This window comes from Lycium barbarum, chromosome 9, assembly GCF_019175385.1.
Source record: "Lycium barbarum isolate Lr01 chromosome 9, ASM1917538v2, whole genome shotgun sequence".
NCBI classification, from domain to species: Eukaryota; Viridiplantae; Streptophyta; class Magnoliopsida; order Solanales; family Solanaceae; genus Lycium; species Lycium barbarum.
Window position 1 is genome coordinate 22,986,880 of NC_083345.1, and position 11,484 is coordinate 22,998,363.

At 35.9% G+C, this 11,484-nt stretch overlaps 1 long non-coding RNA gene across 1 annotated transcript; it reads right to left on the reverse strand.

Moving 5' to 3' along the window:
* Positions 1 to 342: 342 nt before the first annotated feature.
* On the reverse strand, positions 343 to 2,644 carry LOC132610979 (uncharacterized). The gene is made up of 3 exons (XR_009571387.1): positions 2,308 to 2,644; positions 1,775 to 1,850; positions 343 to 773 (listed from the first exon to the last, which is right to left on the reverse strand). It is a non-coding gene; the product is annotated as an uncharacterized LOC132610979 (long non-coding RNA).
* Positions 2,645 to 11,484: the final 8,840 nt, after the last annotated feature.

The window sequence follows — 11,484 nt, forward strand, 5'->3', positions numbered from 1 at the left end:
GTGAATTTTGTATCCGTCACATGATATAAGTTAAGCGGAAATATAAAGGATTCAATTAGTCAATGAATTAAATTGTCAGTAATTTATTTTAATTGATTGGTATCTGTAATCTTAACATAGGGCGTTAAATAAGATTTAATGAAAGATTTCAAAATTGAACTAAGGAGTGCAGTTACGATTTTTTAGTGGAATAATTTGTAATTTATTATGGTAGGATTAATTCAGATATTTCGAATTAATTCCATAGTACGAAGCCTCGTTAATTAAATTATGTGGTCCCTGTTGTGCCCGAATAATAAAGAATTAAATGGAATATTATTTCTTGGTGGAAAATAAAGACCTAGCAGATTTTGAAAAAGGGTGAAAACTGTCACACCCCTACCCTGGTAAGGCGTGACTGGCACCCGTCACCTTACTAGGGTCGAGCGAACCAAACTGTAACTTGCATCCTCTATGTCTCAAACGGCAAAATAAGGCCAAAAAGGCCAACTATGAATATAATAGCATGCATATGTATATATACAATGGGCCTGCGACGTCCATATATCCACTAACAAAACATAACTGAGCTGTACACAGGAATCTGTCTGCAAAGCCTCTAGGAACATGATTGAAGTACACAAGTCAAGACAGGGCCCCCGACATACCCTCTTGTCATAAAAACATATAAAACTCAGACTCGAAAATGCTCCAGGAAGAAATGGAGCCCACCAATCAAGACTGGTACCTGAAAGCAGCCTATTGGGGAATATCCTTGTCCCGTCTGTCCACACCTGTGGGCATGAACGCAGCGTCCATAAGAAGGGACGTCAGTATTAATAATGTACCGAGTATGTAAGGTGGAAATGTAATATAATCAACGTATGCCGCAAAGAAAGAAGATAAGAATCAACCTGGCACTTCTGACTTACTAATGAGAATCTAGTACGGATGTCTCTTAATACTCTCATATCTTTACTGCATATGTGGACAATACTGTATCTCTAACTTACTTACTGTCCTAGTGCTAACTGCCCTACCAGTCGTAGCTCGGTGGTAATAACTGCCCGTCCGATTATCGCCCGACGGTAGAGCGCAACTGCCCGACTGATTAGTAGTAACTGCCCAACCGGCCGTAGCTCGGTGGCAATAACTGCCCGTCTGATTATTGCCCGACGGTAGAGCGCAACTGTACAACTGATCAGTGGTAACTGCCCAACCTGTCGTAGCTCGGTGGTAAACACATATCTGCTCAACCGGTCGTAGCACGGTGGTAACATCTACCCGACTGGTCGTAGACCAGTGGTAATTATAATCAACATCATAACTAAACTTCTACAAGTAGTCTCTATACACTTCCCATGGTCATCACCTAACCCGTCTTATAAGCACAACTCAGGCCATTTGTACTTCTTCCCACTTGACTAGACTATAACCAAATCCTAAGATACAACATGAACCTCTCTTCGAACATCAATACCTCATTAGAGATCCTCTGCTAGCACTCTATTCATGTCCTATAAAACATTCCTGAAGAACCTATTTCTAAACTCATTGGATTATTATTATAGAACCGTCATCATGAACACGTCTCACCTTGAAGGAACAAGGTCATAAGATGAGATCAACATCAATGAATAACATCAATAGCCATGAAACAAGCTCAAGGATATTACAAGAACATCGGGAACTGTAAGCTTTGGTACTTTTAGAAACGAGTTTATTGAAGATGTCATATATAGGTTCACAACAAAGGACTCATGTCTTAAGAAAGAAAGGGTTTAGCCATACATACCTGGAAGCTCACTTTCCGACTTTCCAATCTACCTTTTGTCTTGCAATGTAGTTATGATCGTTCGTAGTCTCGTAATCTACATATAAGACCATTCGTACTATTGTTAGGCGCACCATCATACACTTATCTTAAGCATTTAATTAAAATCCATTTAAAATCTGCCAAGATTCGGGCAGCATCTCCCCTGTTTATATGTCTCGCCCAAAATCACAATCCAGCAACCAACAACAATAACAACAACAATACCAACATCAACAACAATATTATCAATACCAATATATTCCATAAAACACCCCACATGATGTTTTTCCCAATTTCTCAACCAACCATAATAATACCCACAATACCATAATCAAAGAATTATATTCAATTTAATCTCAAATTAATTCAAAATTCTCTTTCAAACTCTTCTCATGGCCATCAACTTCAATTCAACACTTTATGATATTTTTTTCCTCCTATGATCCTTTCCTCTTTAAGACTTGCTAAATCTTTGCATCATCTCAATCATGTAAATAATAGAAAGAACATACCTTATAGTAGAAGAACTTCACTTTATTCAACTCTTTCCAAGATCAAGTTCATCACCACCATGAAGAGAAACAAGAAAAATTACCTTCCATGGATTATCCTTGGGGTCTTGATGTTGGTCTTCTCTCTTGATAATATGGAAAGGTTTGGAAGGTTATGGAAGATTATGGAAGGTTATGGAAGGTTGTGGAAGGTTATGGAAGATTATGGGAGATTGTGGAAAATTATGGGAGATTATGGAAGATTGTGGAAGGTTATGGAAGATTATGGGAGATTGTGGAAAATTATGGGAGATTATGGAAGATTGTGGAAGGTTATGGAACCCTTAAGGACTCTAAAGAACTCTTTGGAAGTGTGGGGATGAGAGAATGGTGAAAAATGATGAGTTAGAGGGGTATTTATAGGTGCGTGGGTCGGTTTAGGCTCCATTGGGCCGAAATTGTTGGGCCTTTTTAAGTAAACTTTCCGGATTTTCCACCCAGGTTCGGATTCCTCTGACTATCCATTTTAAAATGCCCATAACTCCCTGCTCCGGTGTCGTATTGTTGAACGGTTTGTTGGGTTAGAAACTAGACTCGACAAACTTTATTTTTGGCTTTTGAAACACCTTAAAACTCCTGATATACCCAGAGATATACCCCTCCAAATTTGACCCAAAATTCTACCAATTTTTTTCCAAATTTTCGACAAACTTATTTTCTTCGATTTGCCTAGTCCCGGAATCTTCCAAAACTCTCCATACATGATATTTATCATTAATCATACTTGATAATGGTCATGTCCTTTGGTTCCAAGGTTGTCCTTCCCGGTTACGATTTAAGAGATCGTAATTCGTCCTTTACTTCATTGCTACGTACTTCCCATGGTTGTTCCTTTCAAAAATTCACATATACTAAAGGATATTCTTTCTCCAATCCTCCCATGGCTTATTATATGAATTTAAACCCTCATAACCATAAGATAAACACATATCATCTCACATACCTCCTGAAAGGTAGCTCGAATCTCAACATACGAAACTACGGATTGTAACAAAAACAAACCTATAGTTATAAAATAGGGGTCTTATTCCATAATGAGGTCGAGGGTTTTATAAGGTTCTACACTTTTTCCATGGAAATTTGCCCACACGAATTTCGCAGATTGTGGTATTATTGGGGTTACACAGTAGAAGACCGTGGAACTGGAGGATGAACGCATGAATGGTTTTTGCTCGTGCTTGAAGGCTAGATTTGAGGTTGCATTCACGCTTCAAGAGATAAGTATCAATTTTATGTTTGATTAATATCTTGATTATGTGTTGTCTATATTACATACAAGTTGATCTTGGCTATTTTTTTCCGCTGTTTATGCCTGTATTCCATCAATTGGCATCAAGAGACAACTTGCATCTAAATAGATAACCTAGATAACATATAGCAAAATCGAAAATTTTGCTAATTTTTTTTTCTCCTTCCCGCCGCCACAGTCGAAGACAAACTAATTGTCATGAAATTGAGTATTCTTTTGATGACTGGTCCGAATTCATTAAAAGAGTGGTCTAATGTTTTCTATAATGGTGCGTTGGAGAGATAACGTGAGATCTTATATTAACTGGGTTCAAGTGTTGACCCAAAATTGCATTTGCGGATGTAGATAATGTTTTTGTTACAAAAGGAATTAAGGACTTTTTCTTTGTTTAATACTTGTTTGTCGCAAAGCTGAGATTTTGGGCGGCGGAATTGTCATGTACAGGTTCTGCTTCATTCATGAACCATGGCCAAATAGAAGATTTTTGAACATGTATTGTGTTGTGGTCTCATATTTGTCATCAACAGTTTTAGGCGGTAGTTTGCCGTGACTAAGTTATTGAGGTATTTCTTTTACCTGGTTGGGCATTAGAATAATTATGGTATTTTAAAAAGAAACGTGTTTGTTTGTGGTCTTGAACAAACGGCGGCACCTTTATGTTAAATTTCTTGCATGTTAGCAACATGTCTCCTCTGTTAATGAGCCATAAGAAATCTTTGGCCCTTGGTCAACACTTGAAACAAAAGGAGATGGTAAAACAAAGGGAAGAGGACACTGTGTGTCCAATGGCCCAAAGTAATGGCACATTTGGTTAATATTTGGGCCTAATTACTCTAGGTGTCCGGTTAGTCTAAATTAATGCCAAAAAATGACCGGTCGGCCCAAAATAATGTCAAGGTTGGCCGGCCCAACAGCCCAGGCGTTTTAAAAAAAAAAAAAAAAAAAAAACCTTAGTCGCCACAAAAACGTGGCCACTAAAGGGCTGCTACAGCATATATACATATGTTCGAATTTCAACTGTTTTAGATTGAAGAAGATCTTTAAGAAACATTTAAACACACATTTCTTTGACATCAAACAATCACCAGACCTTTGGTCATTAAAATCCAATTATAGATCCAGAAACTTTTAGAAGCTTCGCAATGCCAATGGAAGAAAAATTGATATAGCAATTGGAATTGGCTGTGCCGCAGCTGAAGGCGTCAATGGAAGTAGATCTCACAGATCGAGGGCGGCATTCGGAGGGTCCAGGCAAGGGAAGTAGATCCCACAGATCTGGGGGAAGGAGAGGGAACGAAAAGAGAAGGGTGAGGGAAAAATAGATTTGCGAGGTGAGAGAAAACCAATTCAAAAGAGAAACTTGTGAAATACAGGACATTAGTTATGATGTGTAATTTAAGAAAATATTTTAGTTATGATCAATAAATAAAATAAAAGGTAGTTACTATTTATAAATAGGTCTTAGAAGTAGCTATGACAAGTAAATTTTTCTTAATTTAATGGGTATAATTTGGGTTTGGGAAAAATTGGGCTAGAGGGTGGGATTATTTATGGCCGACCGGCCATATATGTCCTTTTCCCTAAAACAAATGCACTTTTGGAATATATGGCGATGAAGGTACTGACCCATCATTGCATTGGAAGTTTATATTTTGTTTTATTTTTGAATACTTATATGGCCTTAGTTAATTTCACATGTATGTGATAGTTTGAAAATAAGAATTTATGATTAATTAATAAGTACCACTAAAGTGGTTTATGTATTTGGAATTGTTGAAAATTCTTTATAACTTTATACTTGTGAGATTATGCCAATACATGAATTATGATTAATAAATAGGATTCACTAGAAGACAAAAATGATCTATTTATTTGAGTCATTAGAATTCGCTCGATGTATCATGTGTAAATCGTCCTAAATAAGTGTACACTGGTGATAAAGGTTTATTTACTTGAAAGTAAATTTATCTTTAGATACTAGTAACACTGAACTAATTCATGAGAAGAGATATAGAGGTTTTCACCCGAAAGAAAGAAACATAATATCTTGGATTCTCAGCTATATTAATGAAAAGGACAATTTATCGTAATTAGGTGATGTGTATCTTACCCATTAGAAGAGACAAAATGCATGCCTTGAGCTCTTCGGATCATCATAAAAAAAGTATTAAATTATGAATCTTTTTTTCTAAATATACCTAAAACGGGTATCTTCTGAATTTATTCATAGCTTTGGAGATCAAAAATTTCATGATCTTTGATTGACCTGAAATTTTGTTGGTCCATTGGAAATGACCCAGTAAGAAATACTCATTGCTATGCAGTGAATCATATCGTTTTTTCAGCAATTTACGGTTGCTTAGATGGTGTTTTGGGCTTTTGAAAATGTCACGACCCTAATTACCGATTGTGCGGGCACCTACCTTATTATCACTAGTAGGCAAACCCTTACCCGTTAACCCATCAATCATTAGCCAATTTTAACTTCTTTAATCATTTATACTTAAACAATCAATGATCATGTGAATAAATAAATAACTAAACAATTCATAATTAATAGATAATATAAGTGCGGAAGTCTCAACTATTACACCCCCAAAATCTGAAAGTCATTGTACAAGGACTCTAACTAACAATGTCTAAATATTGAAGTATATCTCAAATATAATAACAAATAATGTCTGGAATAAAAATAGACATCTAGAAAGAGAGATCTTCAGGTGGCATGGCATGGATAGAAGCTCACCCTCGGATTTGATCGAGCAAACTAGCTTCAAGCTAAAGATGGAGTCTGGATGAAATCTCTAGAACACAATTTGCACTCAAAAAGGGTGCAACAAGGTAGTATCAGTACAAACACTATGCACCGGTAAGCATCATAGGTCGACTAAGATTAGTTCACGTATATAAGCATAAAATCATAAGATAAACAGATAGGCACTTAATACTCAAATCCAAGTCACAGAATATCCCATAACAGAGTCACAGCCTAAGATGGAGCTTCTAAACCACAAGTCTGTCAATTCTCAATAATCTCACTTGATAATCACAAGCCCAAGTTCCGTCCCTACGTAGAGTCACTAATCCACCATTTAACTGAGTCGATAGTCATATTGATATCACAATAGACATTCAACATCCATATCAAAATCAGAACCAAACGAGCATATAATAACGCAGAATAAATTGTAATAATCTGCGATGCAAAATATAATAATGTGCGATGCAATGCAATGCACTGGCCAATCACTCCAACTGTACACACATGCTAACTAATGTCATTGTTCAGTAGTCATGGCCTGCAAGGGACCCATGGTGTCCATGTACCACTCGTTCCGGACTCACTCCTCAGACCCGAGCATAAACCTCCGCTCCGGAAAGAACGTCGGATGCGGGCCACATCAATGTATCCCTCGTTTCTATAATGAACCTCGGACCACGAGCCATAATCTAGGTCACATATGTGCTTTTTCATATATCTGTACGTAACGGTACTTCCTACCTCTTATTATCCATGCTAAAATCATCAAGTACCATGTATCAAATAGTATCACAAGTTCAACAAGAAGATTATATTAACTTCTTCACTAATTTCACATCACTATGTATGTCTCAATGTATTCCATTTCATTAGTATGTATGGACTATGAACAATTAGCAACATCAATGTCAAACACAAGGCATTATGCCACAAGTCTTCCAAACTATTTTCATCATGCATGAGTGTATGAATGTATAAATGAGTGTAAACGTGGTAAATTAAAGCAAGCCAATAAAGCAACAGTGAAGGTACAAGTCACAAAGTCACAAGTCATATTAAGTCTTGGATCAACTCAGCCATGAAATGAATCATACAATCGTCTCAACCAACATAATAGTCTATGTCCCTATTTACTTACACATGTAGGAAGTACGCCTCACAACTAAGTCTTGTATCACTAAGAAGCTTCACTTTTCTATATATTATCATCAACAGTAAATCATACATCAAGTGTTCATCTACGCATTATCATAAATATATAAATCACAATTCAGGTCTAAACTCAGTATTCCTTCCTTTCTCCGATGATATGTGTCACAATAAGAGAGAATTGAGTACAACATAACAATTCAGGTAATAAGTATAATCAAAATAACGGGGCCACGACCATCGACAATCAATCAACCTAATAGAATCCATCCCGAATCGCCACAGTATGAATACAACTACACCTCATATTTCAGTACATAAAGTAATGACAACGAGCCCACAAAATCAAAAGTCATACCAACCCAGCTGATATCCAACCGAAGCACCATGTCCGAAGACCTAATCGTGTTTTCTCCTATCAATTCTACACAATACATACGTTTTGGTAATCAATGTCTAACTAAAGTAAGCCATAACCTACCTGGAATGTCGAGCAACAGTCTCGTATAGCCAAACCTTAGCCTTGCCTTCTCTTTGGAGAACCTCAAAATAATTAACGTCTATCAAATATGAATTTTATGTCAGAATACGAATCTAAGGACACCCATATTGCCATAGTTTTAAAATGGACCCAAAATAGCCAAACTCGAGCCACAAGGGCAAAACTGTAATTTTATTAAAAATTCAGATACAATATAGTCAAAATAGTGTTTTACGAGTCTAAATGAGTCCAACGATACCCATATTGCTATGCTTCTAGTAAAAATGCCCAAAATACCCCTACAATGTGAATCCGGGCTTATGAGGGTAAAATGGGAGATTTAGTGCACAATTATGTTACCCATCATCTAGTTAACCTTCAGTCTTAATTTCATGAAATTATATTCATCACAAGATATTCCAATTCATCTTTTATGTTTCTAACCCTAGGATTCTTAACCTATTAGTTCTTCACAATTAATGCATAGGAATGACTACGAGATGATGATAATCGACACATAAATAATGAATATTAGGTTAGAATCTTACCCCAAAGTGCTTGTGAATGATTTTCCATTGTTATCTCCCAACCCTTCAACTATTGAAGGTTTCATCAATTCTTGGGTTCTAATCTTACACCCACCATTAATGGAGCTTAAGCTTGTCATGGGATTTGAAGAAGGAATGATAAAGAATCACATAAGGGTTTGCACTTATCTTCAAGGAAGAACTTCACCCTCACCCTAGGAAAATAGACCCTTATGTTATAGGGAAGTGTTTTTAGGTTTATGAGGGGAAAGACTTGAAACAAAACAATTAAAAATGAGTCTACTTCCCAGTTGGGCCACTGTGGCGGTCACCGGGCCCCATAGCAGTCCTCTGGTCGCTGCCAGCGGCCAGCTGGAACAGCCAGAACGAAAATGGGCATAACTCCCTCATCCGGAGGCCAAACGCGTCGATTATTTTTCCTATAGCTTCGTAATTTTGATATGGATATCATGGTTCAAATCTGACTCAAAAAAATGTCAGATTCTCAATATGGAGCCTTTTCTATCCATAGACCTCCGGCGAAAACACCAAATACGAGTGCGACAAAACCCCAAACCTATCTGAAACTCTTTGGAACCTCACCAAAACTTGTGGACAAGTTCAAAATCATCATAATAATATTTTGGAACTTCCAAAACATTGACATGGGGTCATCCTAACCCGGCGTTGACCGTGGTCAACTCTAACTCATCAACTTAACTAGTTTCTCCATGAATGACTCGATTTACACTAAAACCTTGCGGAAACCAACCCAATGACTTTATTAAGTCATAGATCATACTAACGGGACTTGGGGAAAGGTTCAACAAGGTTAAATGGGTCAAAATACTATAACGACTAAACGGATCGTTACAAAAAATTAATTTTTTAAAAAATAACTCGGCTATGATCTAGTGGTGATAGAAATTGTTTTCTATGGTTTTCATGACTAAATACTAGTGAAATAATAAATTTATGTGTTAACTTTAGGTCTTCCTCCCCATCGGATAGATTTATTATGGGTTGTCACTAGGTATAGTCACTAGTTATTGATAACTTGTATTAACTCTCCATTTGAGTTACATGTTGGATCAATGGAACTAGAGATAATGATAATGATATTCACTTAGCTTAAATTAGCAGCATACTCTCCATCTGAGTTAGCTCTTGTTTTAAATTTATTGAAGTGAATATATCTGGCATCACATATATATGTTGCATGAATTGTTCTTTTACATTGAAATTTGTTGTTCAAGATGCATGGATATCGATGTGGTGTGTTTTGAATTTTATATTCAATGATTACATAAACATGCTAATTTCCAGAAAGCAACACTGAGATTATGTAAACATATTTTAAAATTTTGTTCGTTGTTCTTGATTCATGTAGATTAGTACGCTAATGATGATATGTGATAAGAATTACTGAATAAATGTATATGTTTTTAAATTCTATTTTGGCTGGAAAATAAAGTATTTTTTTAATCCGAACTGATCATGGTTTCGGAATTCTGATTTTTGATGAATTCCGATTGACTCGAAATTTGGTAGGTTCATCGGAAACAACCCACTGAGTAATACTCACTGGACCATTTCTAGGCCATCCGGGATCGTTTAGATGGGTTTTTAGTGGTTTTTTATTTTTTCTAAAAAAAAATTGTTAAATAAATTTTTTATTTATTCAAACAGTGGTGATAAGGTTCATTCTCTATGGTCTCTATTGTATATAACAGTGATATAATGAGTTTATATGTTGACGTAGGTATTCTTCCCCATTGGATAGATTCTTTATGGTAAATTACTGTGCTTCAGTCCCTAGTTAATTGATGGCTTATCTTGACTCTCCAACTGAGTTACACGTTGGTTCAATGGAACTAGGGTTTATTAAAAGTGACATTTACCTAACTTAAATTAGCAGTTTACTCTCCATCTGAGTTAGACCTGTTTTAATTTATGGGGTGAATTATTTGGCATGACTCATATAGTTTGCATGAATAGTTAAGTTTCCCTATTGAATCTAGCTATTCATTGTGCTTGGTTGTATGTGTGATCTATGTTTTGAATTTTATTATTCTTACTACATGACTAATGATCTATTTAATGATTGTATTTCAAATTCTCAATAGACTTTATCCAGCCCACTCACTACTAATCAGGAAGTTCGTCTAATTGAGATAAGACATTAATTTAAAGAATGCATATATGTAACTTCTATTAGAAAGAATTTATTTTCAGCTTTTAACCAAACAAGAAATGGATAATTAGTTTATTTTTCTTATAACTCTTGTGTTATTGAGTTTGATAAACATTGTATCTCTTATGGTACATTGATTCGTGGGCACTTTAAATTAATATCTCTTCTGAACTAAATTATGTTAATATGGTTCATAAGGGAATTTCTTTTTCTCGTAAATTGAATGAACTTATCCATGGCACTTGTGTCTATGAGCCCATTTGGCTTAGCTTATAGGTTGCTGAAAACAGCTTATAAGCTGTTTTCATCTTTTTTGAGTGTCTGGCTGGCGAGCTTATAAGTCATTTTATGCTTAAAATAAGCCCAAAAAAATAAGTTAGGCTGTTTGGATGGGCTTTTTTTAAGCAGCTTATAACCCAAAAAAATAAGTTGGGCTATCCCAATTTTATTTTTTTTGCCTATAACCTGTTTTCAGCTTATAAGCTGCTTAAAAAAAAGCCCATCCAAACAGGCTCTATGTCATTTTAATCTAAATAGGATTTCAAAGTTGGTTAAAGGATGAACTTTTAAGGTTCTGTGAAAGTGGAGGTACTACCACCTTGTGAGTCCTATTCAGAAGGAAAAATGACGACTAAGAGACATTTTATCTTAAAAGGAAATAAAGTTAATGATAAGTTAAGCTAATCCATTTTGATTTGTGTGGTATAATGAACTTCAAGGGAAGAGGTGATTTTGAGTATTCTGTGACATTCATAGAAGATTACTCACAATATGAAT